The sequence below is a fragment of the Rhipicephalus microplus genome, chromosome 2 (genome assembly GCF_043290135.1).
Source record: "Rhipicephalus microplus isolate Deutch F79 chromosome 2, USDA_Rmic, whole genome shotgun sequence".
NCBI classification, from domain to species: Eukaryota; Metazoa; Arthropoda; class Arachnida; order Ixodida; family Ixodidae; genus Rhipicephalus; species Rhipicephalus microplus.
Genome location: NC_134701.1, coordinates 300,941,995 through 300,958,323, shown reverse-complemented (window position 1 = coordinate 300,958,323; position 16,329 = coordinate 300,941,995). Strand labels below are relative to the sequence as shown.

The 16,329-nt window shown below is 50.6% G+C and overlaps 1 protein-coding gene across 1 annotated transcript in view; it reads left to right on the top strand.

Moving 5' to 3' along the window:
- LOC119178747 (nurim homolog) overlaps positions 1-16,329 on the top strand; it is a 66,831-nt gene that overhangs the window by 31,411 nt on the left and 19,091 nt on the right. The gene's annotated exons all lie outside the window — the stretch shown is intronic.

Here is a 16,329-nt window from a genome sequence, read left to right as displayed (position 1 = left end):
TTCTATCTAACCCGAGTCGCGAAGACATAGTATTTCAACCACAACATTGACTTACCCGATTGGGCGACCTTCCAGCAACAGCTCCGACACGTTTCTGGGACACCGGCCATTTGTTCCGCTGTCGCAAAGAGGACCCTCGATACTCGCCGACAACATTCCCGTGAATTGTATAATCCTACATTGAGGATGTCCTTGCACTGTGCTGGCGTGTCAGTTCATGTATGCCAAAATCGAGCAAAGTATGCAACATTTTGAAAGGCATTGGATCGGCTGCCTTTAATGCCCTCATTGCACAAAATTCAGCTACCATCGCTGACGTCGTCGTGACATGCCAATGCCTTGATGCATTGGACTCCGTTCATCTCTAACTGGACATTGGCGACCACTATTCTAAGACTCATGGCCATCTGTGTCACCTCATCTGCGACATTGTAAGTGAAGAATCGCGGTCTATCGGCTTCACACCTCCTTCACCGCGTTCTACACAGTCTTCGCAGGTTCCCTTGCGTGACATCATCAGAAAGGAACTTACATTTCTGACTGGCCCTCTGCTCGTGCAGCCACCTGTTTCTCGCCCTGTTAAGGGCTCGAGGTCGATGGCAGATACGGCAGGTTCTCACTAGGGTACGGGCTCTCCGCCATCATCCGCATAACCAATCTTCGCCTGTGAGGAGACGCGTTAAAAGAGACTGAACGAAGGTTTATTTACATTACAGATGAAAGATAGGAACTGTGGAGGGATCCAGAAGATCCCGCAATATGTACAACAGATTCAGTTCATGATTCCGCACATGATTCAGCTCATATAGCCCGTCGTCTCCTTTACAGCAAGATTTGAAGAAGGTGGTGAGCACTCTTGCCACAAATCAGGTGACGAAGTCTCAATGGTCCAATGGGAGCTCGAGCGCACCACATAACGACGCACCCGGCCCCCGCCTTGAAAGCGCCGCAGGGCAATGAGGTAGAGTCCGGAGAGGGAAGGTCGAGCTCTGTACAGGGATCCAGAAGAGCCGCAATATGTACAACAGATTCAGTTCATGATTCTGCACATGATTCAGCTCATATAGCCCGTCGTCTCCTTTACAGCGAGATCCGAAGAAGGTGGTGAGCACTCTTGCCACAAATCAGGTGACGAAGTCTCAATGGTCCAATGGGAGCTCGAGCGCACCACACAACGACGCACCCGGCCCCCGCCTTGAAGGCGCCGCAGGGCAATGAGGTATGTGGGAATTGAGGCTGGCCCGCTGCCTTTGCGCGGGCTTTCCCGCCTTTTCTGCAATTCTCATGTCCCGACATGTCTGCCCTCCTTTGCTCTCAGCCGCGCTGGGAAGGGCGGAGTGACGTTTAACTCCCTCACCCGGTAGCGGATGTTGACTGTGGCGCCGCGCGCGGGGACCCCGAGAGGTTTTTCGCGCGCTGCGTCGGGAGCGGAGAGTACAGTCCGGGACTTCAAACGGTGAGCCACGCATTGTTTTCCGTCCGTCGAGTCCCGTCGCTCGGGGCTCGTCGGACTTCGCTGACGGTGCCTCGCGCCCGATGCGAACGCTCATCTTTTGTTGCCCCGCTGCGTACTCACGGCCGAAGGGCGGTACGGTGTCCTAGTGCGTGGCCTAGCTACGCCGACCCGTCTCCCTTCGAAGCCAACGCGAGCGCCTTTGCCCTCGCTCGAGCAACCGGGCCCCTTTGTCCCGGTGTCTCCGTGGATTACCTTTACCGCGGAGACGTGCTCGTGGCACCCTGTGTAGTACTTTGTGCCCGTGGCGTGGATAAGCCTACTTGCTTTCCCGCCGCGCCTTTTTGCAACGGGCTGTACTGCGTTTGGTGTTGCCACAATAAAGTGTTGCGACTTGAGCAGTATCGTGTTTCCCGCCACGGCGACGGTTAACGCGTGCCCTGCGGCTCGCTAAGACCGGACCCACGCTGGTGGCCGTACTCCTTCGGGATACGTGTACACCACACTGGCGCCCAACGCGGTATCAAAAGCTCTAGCTTTTGACTGCTCTTAGCGAGTCAGTTCGCCTGCGCGATTCGGGCTCGTCGCAACATGTCTGCTCCGCGGCATGCCGCGTTGCACAAAGAGGCCACCGCCTCTATCGACGGGCGCCCTTCGGCGCTCGCCTGTGTCGTCACCCCTTTTTGTGGGGAATACACTCCTACGTGGTAGCTGACGCGCTATCTCGTGCCCCCTGTTGTCTGCCGAGAACCTGGCTTTCGGTGCGACGGCCGCTCGCGGTGCCTTAGCACATGCAAGCGTCGGGGGCGAAACAGCAGCTTCGCCGCCATTCGGCGAGAAGGGGGAGTCCCCATGAGGACGACCTTGGCTGCTATCCAGGTAAGCGGCGCACTGCGTAGCGGCCGAGCGGGGGAACTTTCCGAAGGCCACCGTGCCGAGAGCGAACCCGTGACGCCGTGCACGCGGCGGTTGCTGCGGTCCTGAGTGGGCGCGATACCAGACTCCCCCATTTGGGAGAATGGGAATTGCTTTCGGCAGCGAAGAGCTACTGAAGGCTCAGCAGAGTGATCCGTTTCGAGTCTCGGAGGGACGGAGCGCCGTATACGCTGCTTGCTTTGCGGCGGGCGCCGTTAAACCGTCTTGAGAGGCGCGCCGTTACGCTGCTTGTTCTGCGGCGGGCGCGATTAGGGGGCTGATACAGCGTGTGTCGCTGAGTCCCCGGCGGATTCATTTTTGCTGGACCATGACGGGCTCCTGCTGAACTATATAGCCACTGACGACGAGTCCAGCGACCCGTTTAAGGTGGTTATGCCCAAAAGTCTGAGAGCCGCACTGTTGCGATCCTCTCACGACGAATCCATGGCCGGTCTGAGTGGCTCGAAAGTTTTTGCTAACTGAGCGATGTTGTGACCTGGCCCGGCACGAAGCGTGGTTTTTATCGCTATTCCGTGCCTGCCACGTCTGACAAACGGTTGAGCCAAGGGTTGGAAAGCCGCCCGGTCTTATGAACCGATTGTCAGTGAGCGTCCGTGGCGCGTACTAGCTGAAAGATCCCCTTTGGGAAAACTCAGCCGTGCCCACATCGCAGACCTGAAGCCCTTTGTCACGGTCTGACGAGCTCGCGCCAGCGCCCTGCGGCACTTCGCGCAAGCAACGGGCACACCCGGAGCGGCGGACCGCATTCGGACCCCGCACCGGTATAAGCTGAGGAAGCGGTCACCTTTGTGATTTCGCGCCGGACGGCGGACTTCTCCGCAACCGAAGGCCCTCAGTTTACTGTCTAGCCTCAGTATAGGTTAGCTTCTTTACGGCCTTTTCTCGTAAAGAAGTTGACCCCGCCTTGTCTGCTGCCAGTGTTTCTTTTTTTTTTTGAAGTGTTCATGTGTATTTTATGGTTTTATTTTGTGTAATATTAAGTGTTATTTGTGTTTTATGCTTTTTTGCCAGATGTTCAGTGTCAGTTTGCTCTGTGTTTACTTTTTTTTCGTGTTCGTTTCGTCTACCGCGAAGGGAGCTGTGTGTGACCTTGGGTGTCGGTGCTTGCCGGGGGAGAGAGACGAAGGACGCTTTGCGCCTACGCTCGCGCAGCCGTCGGCGGTGTGTGTGCGTGCTTCTGTGCGTGTGTAAGCTTCGGTGCGAGCCCGCGAAGAGTGCGTCATGGCTGCCCCTCCATCGACGCGGACACTGGAGGTGCTGGGGGGGCATTGACCCACAGACGTCAGACCATCTGGCTGTGCTCTGCTCTCGGCTGTCGCCGAAGAAGCCCTGCTGCCTTTTCCACCATGGCTCCTGTGCGAGGCCAGCTGAAAGCAGCTATATGCTGCCGGCCAACGCCAGAACGCCCCGCAGCCAATTTTGGTTCGGCCTCCCTGACCACCGGAGAGGCCCGGCTTCCCGCAACGTCCAGCTCCGTCATCGAGCCGGATATGCGGGGCTTCCGAACAACCGAAGCGGCTTTCATCGGACTCGCGGCTGATCAAGAGCAGCAACGAGCCATCAGTGAGCCCTCCCGTACCTCTGACCTCGCACTCGGGCATCGCACCCAGCGGACACTGTCACGGTTTTCCGCCCCTCCGCGCAGTGGACGCTATCCCGCTTCAGCACCGCGAACAATAGTGCCACGTTTCTGTGCTCCCTTCCGCAGTTATTTTTATAGTGTCATGTGTTTATTTTGTTAGTTATGTTTTGTTTCTTCTTTGTAATCATTTTTTTAGCAGCAGTAGCAGGGCTGGACTGAGGTTAGCTGTCGCTCATAGCAGTGTCATTTTAACTGCATGGGTGACGTCCGGCTGCCTTTTGCAGACCGGTAAGGGCAAATTTAGGAGAGGGGGATGTGGGAATCGAGGCTGGCCCGCTGCCTTTGCGCGGGCTTTCCCGCCTTTTCTGCAATTCTCATGTCCCGACATGTCTGCCCTCCTTTGCTCTCAGCCGCGCTGGGAAGGGCGGAGTGACGTTTAACTCCCTCACCCGGTAGCGGATGTTGACTGTGGCGCCGCGCGCGGGGACCCCGAGAGGTTTTTCGCGCGCTGCGTCGGGAGCGGAGAGTACAGTCCGGGACTTCAAACGGTGAGCCACGCATTCTTTTCCGTCCGTCGAGTCCCGTTGTTCGGGGCTCGTCGGACTTCGCTGACGGCGCCTCGCGCCCGATGCGAACGCTCATCTTTTGTTGCCCCGCTGCGTACTCACGGCCGAAGGGCAGTACGGCGTCCTAGTGCGTGGCCTAGCTACGCCGACCCGTCTCCCTTCGAAGCCAACGCGAGCGCCTTTGCCCTCGCTCGAGCAACCGGGCCCTTTGTTCCGGTGTCTCCGTGGATCACCTTTACCGCGGAGACGTGCTCGTGGCACCCTGTGTAGTACTTTGTGCCCGTGGCGTGGATAAGCCTACTGCTTTCCCGCCGCGCCTTTTTGCAACGGGCTGTACTGCGTTTGGTGTTGCCGCAATAAAGTGTTGCGACTTGAGCAGTATCGTGTTTCCCGCCACGGCGAAGGTTAACGCGTGCCCTGCGGCTCGCTAAGACCGGACCCACGCTGGTGGCCGTACTCCTTCGGGATACGTGTACACCACAGGTAGAGTCCGGAGAGGGAAGGTCGAGCTCTGTACAGGGATCCAGAAGAGCCGCAATATGTACAACAGATTCAGTTCATGATTCCGCACATGATTCAGCTCATATAGCCTGCCGTCTCCTTTACAGCGAGATCCGAAAAAGGTGGTGAGCACTCTCGCCACAAATCAGGGGACGAAGTCTCAATGATCCAATGGGAGCTCGAGCGCACCACACAACGATGCACCTGGCCCCCGCCTTGAAGGCGCCACGCCGCAGGGCGATGAAATAGAGTCCGGAGAAGGAAGGTCGAGCTCCTCCGGGGAAATGGCCGCTAACCCGTACGTCAGCAGCGATCCATGCTGCTTTCAGCTTCAGGCAGTTCAAACACTCAATCCCTGAAAACGGCTCCTTCGACTTCTTCCCACGCTTCCGGACTGACGGTGCTTTGCAATGCCCTCGCATAGGTGACAATAGCCGAGTCAAGAGGTTGATTTAATAAGACCCGCCACAGTGGTGTGTGTGTCCCCCCCCCCCCCCCCTTCGCTGTTCGAGCCCGTTCAAAGAAAGGCTTGTCTCGCGAAGCTTTCGTTGAGACCCGACGGCTTCCTGGAACATCTACAGGACAGCATCTTGCAGACTGGGCGCCGATGGGGTTGAAAGCCTCCCTAATAGACCGGCTTATGCATAATGGCGTCTGAATTGCCGGGCCAAACGTAACAGCTCCTCTGCCGCCCAAAAAATCTCGGCTGGCAAGTGCTCCCAACCGCTGGGCATGAAGAGAATGGCTGGTGACGAGGACGATGACCTGGCTTGGGACCTTCAGCTGATAACTTGCAACCAACTCCCAAACCACCGCACAATGACTGACAACAGCAAAACAAACCACGCAACACAATACCCTGCTGCAGTCAAGTGCATTGGACTTGCTTCAAATCCTCCAGGCTTCTCAAAAAACACAAACAAAAGAAAAACCCGTACGCTAAAATTTTGAGACAATTTCGTGTGGCCAAAGTTACAACATTCATGGATGTGAAGGTGTCTACTGAAGATGGAACAATATGCCGTGCGAGAAAAGCACACCAAGGCAATTATAAATTTGGCCCCCTCTTTGAAAACAATTTTTCTTCTACCTTTCGCACTACTATGTTGTAACATCGGCAAACTTTTCACTAACTCAACGAAACACAACTACTTTATTTTCACACAAATGCAGCCTGAACCCAACACAAGGTAACTGTGCGCATTCTTCATTCTCTAATTACATACTTTCAAGGCGTAGTCGAGAGTACCTATTGTAGGACACCCTGATGCCAACGAAATCTCTCTCACAACAGATCAGACTGCGTTTTTATAAATTCGTGAAATGGAATCTCTGGCTGGACTCACAGCAGGAAGGGCTAACACTCATCACTGACTCCACAGTACCCACTAGGCAAGGGAATAGTGTCTGTGGGGATACCACGCCCAACCTTACATTTATAAAGAACAGGCAATCTGTGCGATGGCTGAATACACAGCAAGACTTTGGAAGTGATCATTCTATCATTGAAATCCAGCTTATTGGGGGGCCCACCAAACACATTGGGCAAACAGCTTAGGCAAGTGGACTGGGTTAAATTCAGAAATATGCGAGAGGGCATCACAGAAAGCGTTACAAACTTTGACCAATGGACAGCTAACCTAAAGAAGGATATTTCGGAGGCAACAAAAATAGTCCCACTGGAACCTAAGCGTAAAATTCTGGACAGTAGGCTATTACATGTGTAGGAAGCCAAACAAGGGCTACAAAAACGCTGGAAAAGGCAAAAACATAACAGAACACTAAGAAAAAAGATAGCCACACTTAACAAGGAAATCGAACAATATGCACAACAGCTTTATTGCCAACAATGGGAAGAAACTTGTACCGCCATGGACAACTAACTGAGCCTAAGCAAAACGTGGAATTTACTTGGACACCTCCTAAACCCAGAAGACACAAAACTGGTACACAAAAAAAAAATTCTGCATGCATATAAAGGCACAGAAAAAGACTTTCTCAAAGAGGTTGCGCTTAAATACATATTCCAGGCACCACCATGCACTCACGCCGACTACGTAGGAGTGCCAAATCCTGACTTTGATGAAAAATTCAACAAAGCCGAGATAAGAGCAGTTCTACACAAACTAAATACTACGTCGGCATCGGGCCCTGACGCCATTACAAACAGAACACTGCGAAATCTAGGCGATACAATCATTGGCAAATTAACAGACTTTATTAATGAATGCTGGAGACAAGGCCACATACCGCAGCAATGGAAAACGGCCCACGTTGTGCTCATACCCGAGCCTGCCAAACGCTCACAACTTGAAAACCTGAGACCTATTTCACTAACTTCCTGCTTGGGTAAGGTAATGGAACACGCCTTACAGACCCGATTGACTAACTACCTAGAAAACAACAACGTACTCCCATGTACAATGGTAGGATTTCGGAAAAATCTCTGTACACAAGATGCGATGCTACAATTAAAACACGAGATCATAGATAACCCTAGAAGATCAACTCGAGCCATCCTCGGGCTTGATCTAAAAAAGGCATTTGATAATGTCACCCACCAGGCCATACTGGATCATATCAGTAACTTAGATTTAGATGAGCAGACGTATAATTACATTAGGAACTTCCTAACGGATAGACAAGCTAAAATCGTTGTAGGAGGCCTCACATTTGAGGAAATATCTATAGGTAGTGCAGGTGTACCCCCAAGGATCAGTGATATCGCTAATGTTAGTTAACTTAGTCCTAACTGGCCTCCCAAGTAGATTAGAAAAGATAGAAGGTTTGCACCATACAATATATGCAGATGATATCACTCTGTGGGTAAGCAACGGCAGCGATCGGTCAATTGAACAACGTTTACAAGAAGCGATTTATACCGTAGAGCAATACCTAGAAGGAACTGGTCTCACGTGCTCAGCGGAAAAATTTGAGCTGCTACTATATAGACCAACATTAAAAGGCCGATTTCCCAAGCACCACAACACACATACCTACACAGACATACAACTTAAAACACGAGATGGACACACCATACCCATTGTTGACAAGATAAGGGTACTGGGGTTAATACTAGAAGCCAAAGGCACCAATGGGGAAACGGTACGCAATATCGAAGCGAAGGTTACTGAAACGATGCGCCTAATCAAAAGAATTACGAATAAGCATAGCGGGATGAAAGAGGCAAATGTCATAAGGCTCATCCACGCGTTTGTCATCAGCCACAATACATATGTTTCTGCATACCATAGATGGTTCGCAGCAGAAAAAATGAAATTAAACAGCCTCATAAGAAAAATCTACAAACAAGCGCTGGGGCTCATGCAAAGTACAAGTACAGAGAGGCGGCTGGAGCTAGATTTAGTATATAATACACTTGAGGAATTGATAGAGGCGCAACGTATTGCACAGTACAAGCGCCTCTCTAAAACCAAGATTGGTAGATGCATTCTGGAAAAATTAAGCATCACTTACCACACACAATTTGGCACCAAATGCGACATTCCTCGTGACGTACGGGCTAAGCTCATGGTGCCTCCGTTACCTAAAAACATGCATCCCGTCCACAACGCTCGTAGAAGGCTGAGTAGAGCCAAGACGATGACAAAGAGCTATTGAAACAATAAAGAAGCGGTCTTCGTAGATGCCGCTCGTTACGAACACAAAAGCTGCTTCGTCGCGGCTGTAGTTAACCACAAGAAACAATGCAGCACCAGTCTGACAATACACACGAGACGCGTTGAAATGGCAAAAGAGATGGGTATAGTTTTGACAATATCACAAACTGACCCTTGTTATACAATCAACAATTCTTAAGTAGCTGTACGCAACTTTGCAAATGGCAGAATCTCCCCTGAAGCACTGTATATTTTTAGAACAGGCAAAACCAACCAAGACGACTAATGCGTTTGCATTCTCTGGTTCCCAGCTCACATACCCGACACCACGGGAGATATCAACCCTAACGAGGTGGCACACAACGTATCTCGAGGACTCACTTTCTTGGCTATGACTAATGTTACTCCCTCATCAGAATTTCCAAATGTGTGGGAGTTGGAGGACCGAATGACAACGTTCACTGAAATTACGAAACATTATAAATTACAGAGGCATGTTTTTCCCCCTCCTCATCATAAACTCAACAGGGCACAGTCTATCTAATGGCGACAATTACAAACCAGATCCTATAGGAATCCAGCGCTACTACATGCTATGTATCCAGAGATCTACGCGACCGCTCAATGCAATGATTGTCAGGCACGAGCTTCCTTAGGACATAAACTATGGGAATGCCAGGGATTAAAACACAGTTACGAGAACGTGGCCTTCAGCGACAGCCTCGGCGCGCGTTGGCTGGCCGTGCTGCTCAGTTCAGCCCTGGACGATCAGCTATGGGCAATCCAGTGGGCCGAGGAAGCCGCTAGGAGGAGACAAGACCTTCTAGCCAACACCTAGGCGGAATCCCAGCCCACTGACACGCCAGATATAAAATGAAATTATTTCCTTCCCTTCCTTCAACGTTCGGTAAAGCGTAATGCTTTTCTCAAGAGATCACTTGAACTCTGAGCACTCACTAAAATAACAAAAGGAAATTACCCTCACATACTAGCACACTCGTTTGCTGAATGTAGCCTCATGTCAGCCCATGTTTTTAAAGAATGCACAGGACTTTGCTATGCACCCTAGCACGACATCATACTCTCATCCAAAGAGCTCTAGTATACTAACACACACCTAACCATAGGTCATATCCCTATAAGCTAGGCACCACCGAACACGCATATGAACATCAATGTTCACAAAAACCAACACGCGATGAAAATAACGCTAGATGCTGTACACGTCAAGAGTACATAAGAAAACCTGCGTAAGTTTTGTACCACCAACACCGTAGCAAATGTTTCTCAAACACGAGCCTTTCAAAAACAGCTTTTGATTTATTTTAAAACGTTCCTGAACATTGCTCATTTACTTTCTTAAGACGGCATGCGATGTCGCGCTACACTAAAAGGCACGAAGCATAGAAACGCCGGCTCCGCTTGACAACGCTACCATGCTTTCTAAACTAGCGGGGCGTACAAATCTGCATTCACGACTAACGTGCTCTTATATCAAAGATAAACTCATTGCACACAGTCGGCTGACTGGTGCTGGTCACTGCTTAATAAAACAAACCCGGAAGTGAAAAAACTGTATTCAAACAAACTATCCATGAAGATGACAAAAGAATATTATTTCAAAACCGAAAATAACCAAACAAACATGCTTCCCAGTAAATTTCTGTGTCCCTGTCTCCAGCTTACAGCTGTTTCTCATTCTTCAATCGTACACACAGTGGCCGTTGTCTTGGGGGATTTCCAGAACGCTCGGCACCACAACGTGCATGTCCTACAAGCTGAACAGCGCAATCACGCCTCATTCGCAATTTCGGCCAGCTTCTGTTAGTCTGGTGGAGGGGCCTCCCGCAATGCTTGGGAAAGAGTGGCGATGTCCTCTTTGGGCTCGCTTCCGTGCGGCGTTTAGCTAATGTGGCTTTTCTTCTAAGATCACGTCGACACTCTTGTTCACGAAAAGCTCTAAAGCTCCACCACGCATTCCGTCGCAAGGACTTGCGCCATGGCCTACCATTTCGTCGTCTGTGCCTTACTGTAGGCCGCAAAGGACCTTTGGTTAAACGAGCCGATGATCTACCCTTCTTTCTTTCGCCCTGCTGTTTGCCACCTCTTTCATGCTTTCGCTTACCGCGTTTCTTCATTTCACTCTTTTACGATTGCGACCGACCCTTTTCTCACAACTATGAAATTGGCCTCGGGTTGCGTCATCGATGGTTTTACAGCTCAAGGACGCCCCACGAAACTTGCTGTGGGTAGAACAGGAAAACTGGCGCTTTGCATGTTATTACATCTGCGAATCTGCTTTCTTTCTACTTTTCGTCCGGTGGCTCGGACGCATGCAAACAGAGTTTGACGCCGATGCAGAACCCCTAGTTCTGTTCACTACGCTTAAATGTGTCGAGCCTTTCTTTACATCGTTAGTGTCTTTTGTCTCGCTCGCAGCTCTCCGACATCGCTTTCGTCTGCGCTGCTTCTTGTGGTTCGTTTCCAAGCCTTCCGATCGGTGCTCAAGTTCGGCCACCCTCTCACAGCATTCGTCAGCTGTCGACGCCGCGATGTCTAAATGATTTTCGAAAAAATCACCTATTTCACACTCTAGACTGGTGGACAGCTTGATGCTCTTAGGAACAATGCGGCTGTTTTCCCTCAAACACTCTAGTTGGCATTGCTGTGAGCAGTCTACAACCGTACTGTTTTCTTCACATTCTTCATTCGCTGCCTCTCCTGAGCTTTCTCCGATGTTCTTGCTCACTTTGACCTCATTTGCAAGATTCACCATCGCGACAACAACAGTTAAGGTCTGTGCCAGACTGTCTACAGATATTCTAGCTGTTTCACTTGCATTCAATTGGCACAGCACCTCGTCACACTCGCTCTGACCATCAACAGCCTCTCTCATTAGAGCAGCATCATTCGCAGCATTCAAATTCGGTTCATCTTCGAACCTGCTGCTGGCTTAAGACATGCTAGCCTTCTCTATGGCTCTGAACTGCACTACTCTTATTTGTTCATTGCACTCCTTGTGCGCTACACTTGCGGATGGCTGAATTTCTCGCCGCATTGCCTCGACTTTCTGTTCCAATTGTTCAATCTCTAAGTCGAGTGCTCGCTCACGCTTTTCTATTTCCCTTCTTTCCCTTATTTCTCTTTCTTTTTCTGTTTCTCGAAAGTTTCCACCGCGTTTTTAATCTCCTCCTCACTGGCTTTTTGCGAGATCAGCCTCACAATCTGTGTCCTGCTTATTCCTTCCACTACTTCAATGCCTAGATGCTTACTCACAGTCAAAAGTTCATCTCTCAGCATTGACTTCCACCCCATGATTGCTGCTTTACTTTGGTCCTGCGTCTCGCACATAATTTGGTGATCCCTTCAACTTAATACTCACAAATAGGTGATCTCCCTAATTTACACACAATCCAGCTTCTACTTAACTCACTCACAAAACGAAGCCTGGAAAGTCAAAGCAAGGACCAAGCACTCACCACAACACAGCACCATGTCGCCAAGTCCATCCCACCGCTGCCACCAGTTGTTAAGGGCTCAAGGTCGATGGCAGGTACGGCGGGTTCTCATTAAGAAAGCTGGCTCCCCATCATCGTTCGCATAGCCGATCTTTGCCAGTGAGGAGACGCGTTGAAAGAGACTGAACGAAGGTGTGTTTACATATTTGCAAGGTGTTTCAGCGCGCGACCAAAGGAAAAAAGGACAGGGTAGACAGAAAGAGCGCTCTTTCTGTCTACCCTGTCCTTTTTTCCTTTGGTCGCGCGCTGAAACACCTTGCAAATATGAATACGCACCAACTAGCCCAAGCTTCCACTCTTGTGTGTTTACATTATGGATGAAAGATAGAAACTGTACAGGGATACAGAAGATCCCGCAATATGTACAACAGCGATTCAGTTCATGATTCCGCACATGATTCAGCTCATATAGCCCGTCATCTCTTTTACACTGAGATCGAAAGAAGGCGGTGAGCACTCTCACCACAAATCAGGTGACGAAGTCTCAATGGTCCAATGGGAGCACGAGCGCACCACACAATGACGCACCCAGCCCCCATCTTGAAGGCGCCACAGGGCGATGAGGTAGAGTCCGGAGAGGGAAGGTCGAGCTCCTCCGGGGAGATGGCCCCTAACCCGAACGTCAGCAGCGGTCCATGCTGCTTTCAGATTCAGGGAGTCCAAACGCTCGATCCCCGAGAACGGCTCCTTCGACGTCTTCCCACGCTTCCGAACTGACGGTGCTTTGCGATGGCCTCGCGTAGGTGACAATAGCTGAGTCAAGAGGTTGACTTAATGACACCCGCCACAGTGGGCATAGTTCTTCCGTCCGGTATCGTTTGTTTTCGCGATGGATCTGCACTCATCACCGCCGTCATCTCTACACTGGAGAAGATCCTACTACAACAGAGTACTACAGGGGCCCGTGTTGCCGACTACGAGCCTGTATTTGTCATGCTGCTTTAGGCCATCACGTCCAAAAACCCTTCCTTTGGTGAGCATGCTCCTTTGTCCTCCTTTACCACTGCCATCAGCAGTGACTTGACAATTTCTCAGACTCAGCAGCTGCTTGCATTGTTACAGAAACACGCAAATTCTTTCCATATTTGCTCGTCTACGCTGGGCCGCACTACTACTACAGCACATCGAATTCAAACAGTTAGGACATCTAACGTACACCGCCGACCTTACCCCGTGTGTCTAGCTGAAAGAAAAATTATAGAAGAAAAGGTTGCCAACATGCTTAAACGGGAAGTCATCTGTCCGTCATCCAGCCCTTGGTTGTCTCCTTTTGTATTGGTCAGTAAAGAGAATGGCTCTGTGAATTTTTGTGTGGACTACCGGGTGCTCAATAAGATCACACGCAAAGACGTGTACCCATGTGTCAAGGATAACAAGGCACTCGAAAAATTGATAGAGAAGAAGAAGAAACAAAGGAAGTGCACGTGGGGATGCCATATTGGACAAGAGCGCGAAAGGGGAGAAGCTTGGTGTGAACAACGGAGAAGATGGCAGATGTTCGAGGCAGCCTGAGTCCTGCCCCAAGACTTGCAACGTGTCGAGAGCCACCCGAGGTTGTCATTCGGCGAGCTACCGTATTCGTGGCTCCGGTCGTCTGGTTGGCGGGCGGTGCAGCCAGCGGCTAGGACAAGTCAGCGTCATGCCGCCGACCTTCAAACAACCCAGGCTCATGGACACCTGTCTGCAACGGTAACGGTGCATAAGCCAGAGCAGCCGTGGAGGTGCCCGGAGTTCCTGCCGGCACCATCAGTTTCCCCCAGAAATGGGAACAACGTCACCATTTGGACGGAATGCTCTTGCACACCAGCAGAATCAACATTCACGGACACGGTGAGCGACGCTCGGGTGTCAGCAACCGACACTTTACATTCCATTCATCACAGAGACGTGAGTTACTGAGTGGGACGATATGTACGTGCGTGGGACATGGCTGGAATAAAAATGGTACATCATTTCGCTCTGGGGACATAGGTATTTATTGTTGGCTTTATTTTTCTGCCTGTAATCATTCATGTCTGTGTGTGTACAATGAAAGTCATGTTTTTGTGCCACACACCTGTGTCCCGCTTCATGGGTCAATCCCGCTTGACTCAAACAAAACGCGCCAGGCGACATCATATCATGACACCATGCCACGCATTGACGACGCCCTTGATTCCCTACAAGGCACGAAATTCTTTTCAAGCCACAACTTGCGTTCTGGGTACTGGCAGATTCGGATGCATCAAGACGGTAAGGAGAAAACAGCGTTCACAATCCCCGATGGGCTATATGAATTCAACGTGATGCCTTTCGGGCTCTGCAAGGCAGCCGCAACTTTTGAGCGCATGATAGACACCATGCTGCGCCGCCTGAAATGGAAAACTTGCCTTTGCTACCTGCACGAGATTGTTATCTTTTCGTCAACGTCTCCTGAGCACTTAGAACGATTGGATAAAGTTTTGGCATGCCTTACCGGTGTCGCTTTCCAAATAAATACTAAGAAATGCTCTTTTGCTAGCAAATCTATCAAGGTCTTAGGACACGACGCTAGCAAAGATGTAATTTGGCCCGAACCTGACAAGATTGCTGCGGTTCTTCGCTTTCTGCGTCCCAAAAGATCAAAGGAGCTACGCAGTTTCCTTGACCTCGCCTCCTATTTCCGCCGGTCTATTCAGAACTTTGCCCCCATAGCTGCTCCATTACCCCAGGAACTTGCTTTCCAACGTCCCCTTTTTGTGGTCTCAAGAATGTCAAAAGGCATTCGACCTGTTGAAGGGTGTCCAGTGCTGAACCAGTGCTCTGCCATTTTGTTGAAGCCACACCCGCTATGCTTCATACCTGTTACAACGCACGACACTGACTCAACAGAACATAGGTGGCACGTCGTTTATTCCAGGTCAGCCAGAGGTTCGGCGAACCCGAGCTCCCGCGCAGCGCGAGCATCACGAGACCGGCGAGCCGCGCTTCTTTTCTTGCTGGTGATGATGATGCCACAGCTTTTTTCCTTCTTAAAAGTTCAAACGATCAGGAGCGCGGCGCTTTTGCGTTGAGCGCCGCAAAGGTTGAGTGGCCGGAATCGGTGAATTTCTTGCACTTTGACCTGAAAGTTCTTGACGGGCTGATAGCGTGTCAGTGTGGCACGATTCGTCAACTGAAACATCCCGCCGTCGCACTTGGTCAAAATGCCGCCGTTTCGTTTCTTCAGTCGTGTCCACTGGGACTATGCGCTTGCCCTGATGGTCCCGCACGATACCTGGTATCCACCTTTTCCATGGCCGGAACCTTCGTGTCCAAACATGCTATCCTACCGGCCATCACTGTTCTCCTTTGTTGCACAATTTCCCTCTAACAGCATCTGTGGTCGGCATAATGCAGTCGAGTTTCTTTCTTATTTGATACCCCAGCAAAATCTCTGCTGAAGACTTGCCCTCTCTCACTGGCACATGGTGGTAACAAAACAGAAATCTTGAAAGTCAAGTTTGTAGCAGAATTTTTTCGTTTTTCTTCAAGCCTTCCTTTAACATTTTTACGGCAGGCTCCGCTGAACCATTTGGTTGGGGAAGATAAGGCACTGTCGTCAAGTGTTTAACTTGGTTCTTTGCTAGGAAACTGCGGAATCGGAAACCCGTAAACTGAGGTCTATTATTCGTCACAAGAGTACATGGTAGACCGAACCTCGCAAACGCTGCCCTCAGGGCCTCCACTGTCACTTCTGCTGTTTTAGATTTCATTAAAACTGCCTGTATCCACTTCGTTTCGGCATCCACAACTACCAATACCATGTGTTCTTCAATGGGACCTGCATAGTCGGCGTGCAATCGGCTCTATTTCTCTCCCGTCGTGGGCCATGGTACAAGTGCTTGCGCTGGAGGCATCACCGCAGCCTGTATAATAGCAGGACATCCATGCACCTATTGCTCGATTTCACTGTTTACACCCGGAAACCAAAACAGGGATCTTGCAATGTTCTTCGTGGTCGCCGTGCCTAGGTGTGTTTTATGAAGCAAGTCGAAGACGCGTCGATTTAAAATGTAGTGTACACATATCCCGAAGGAGTACGGCCACTAGTGTGGGTCCGGTCTTAGCGAACTGCAGGGCATGCGTTAACCGTTGCCGTGGCGAGAACACGGTACTGCTCAAGGTCGCAACACTTTATTGTCTGCGGCAACAC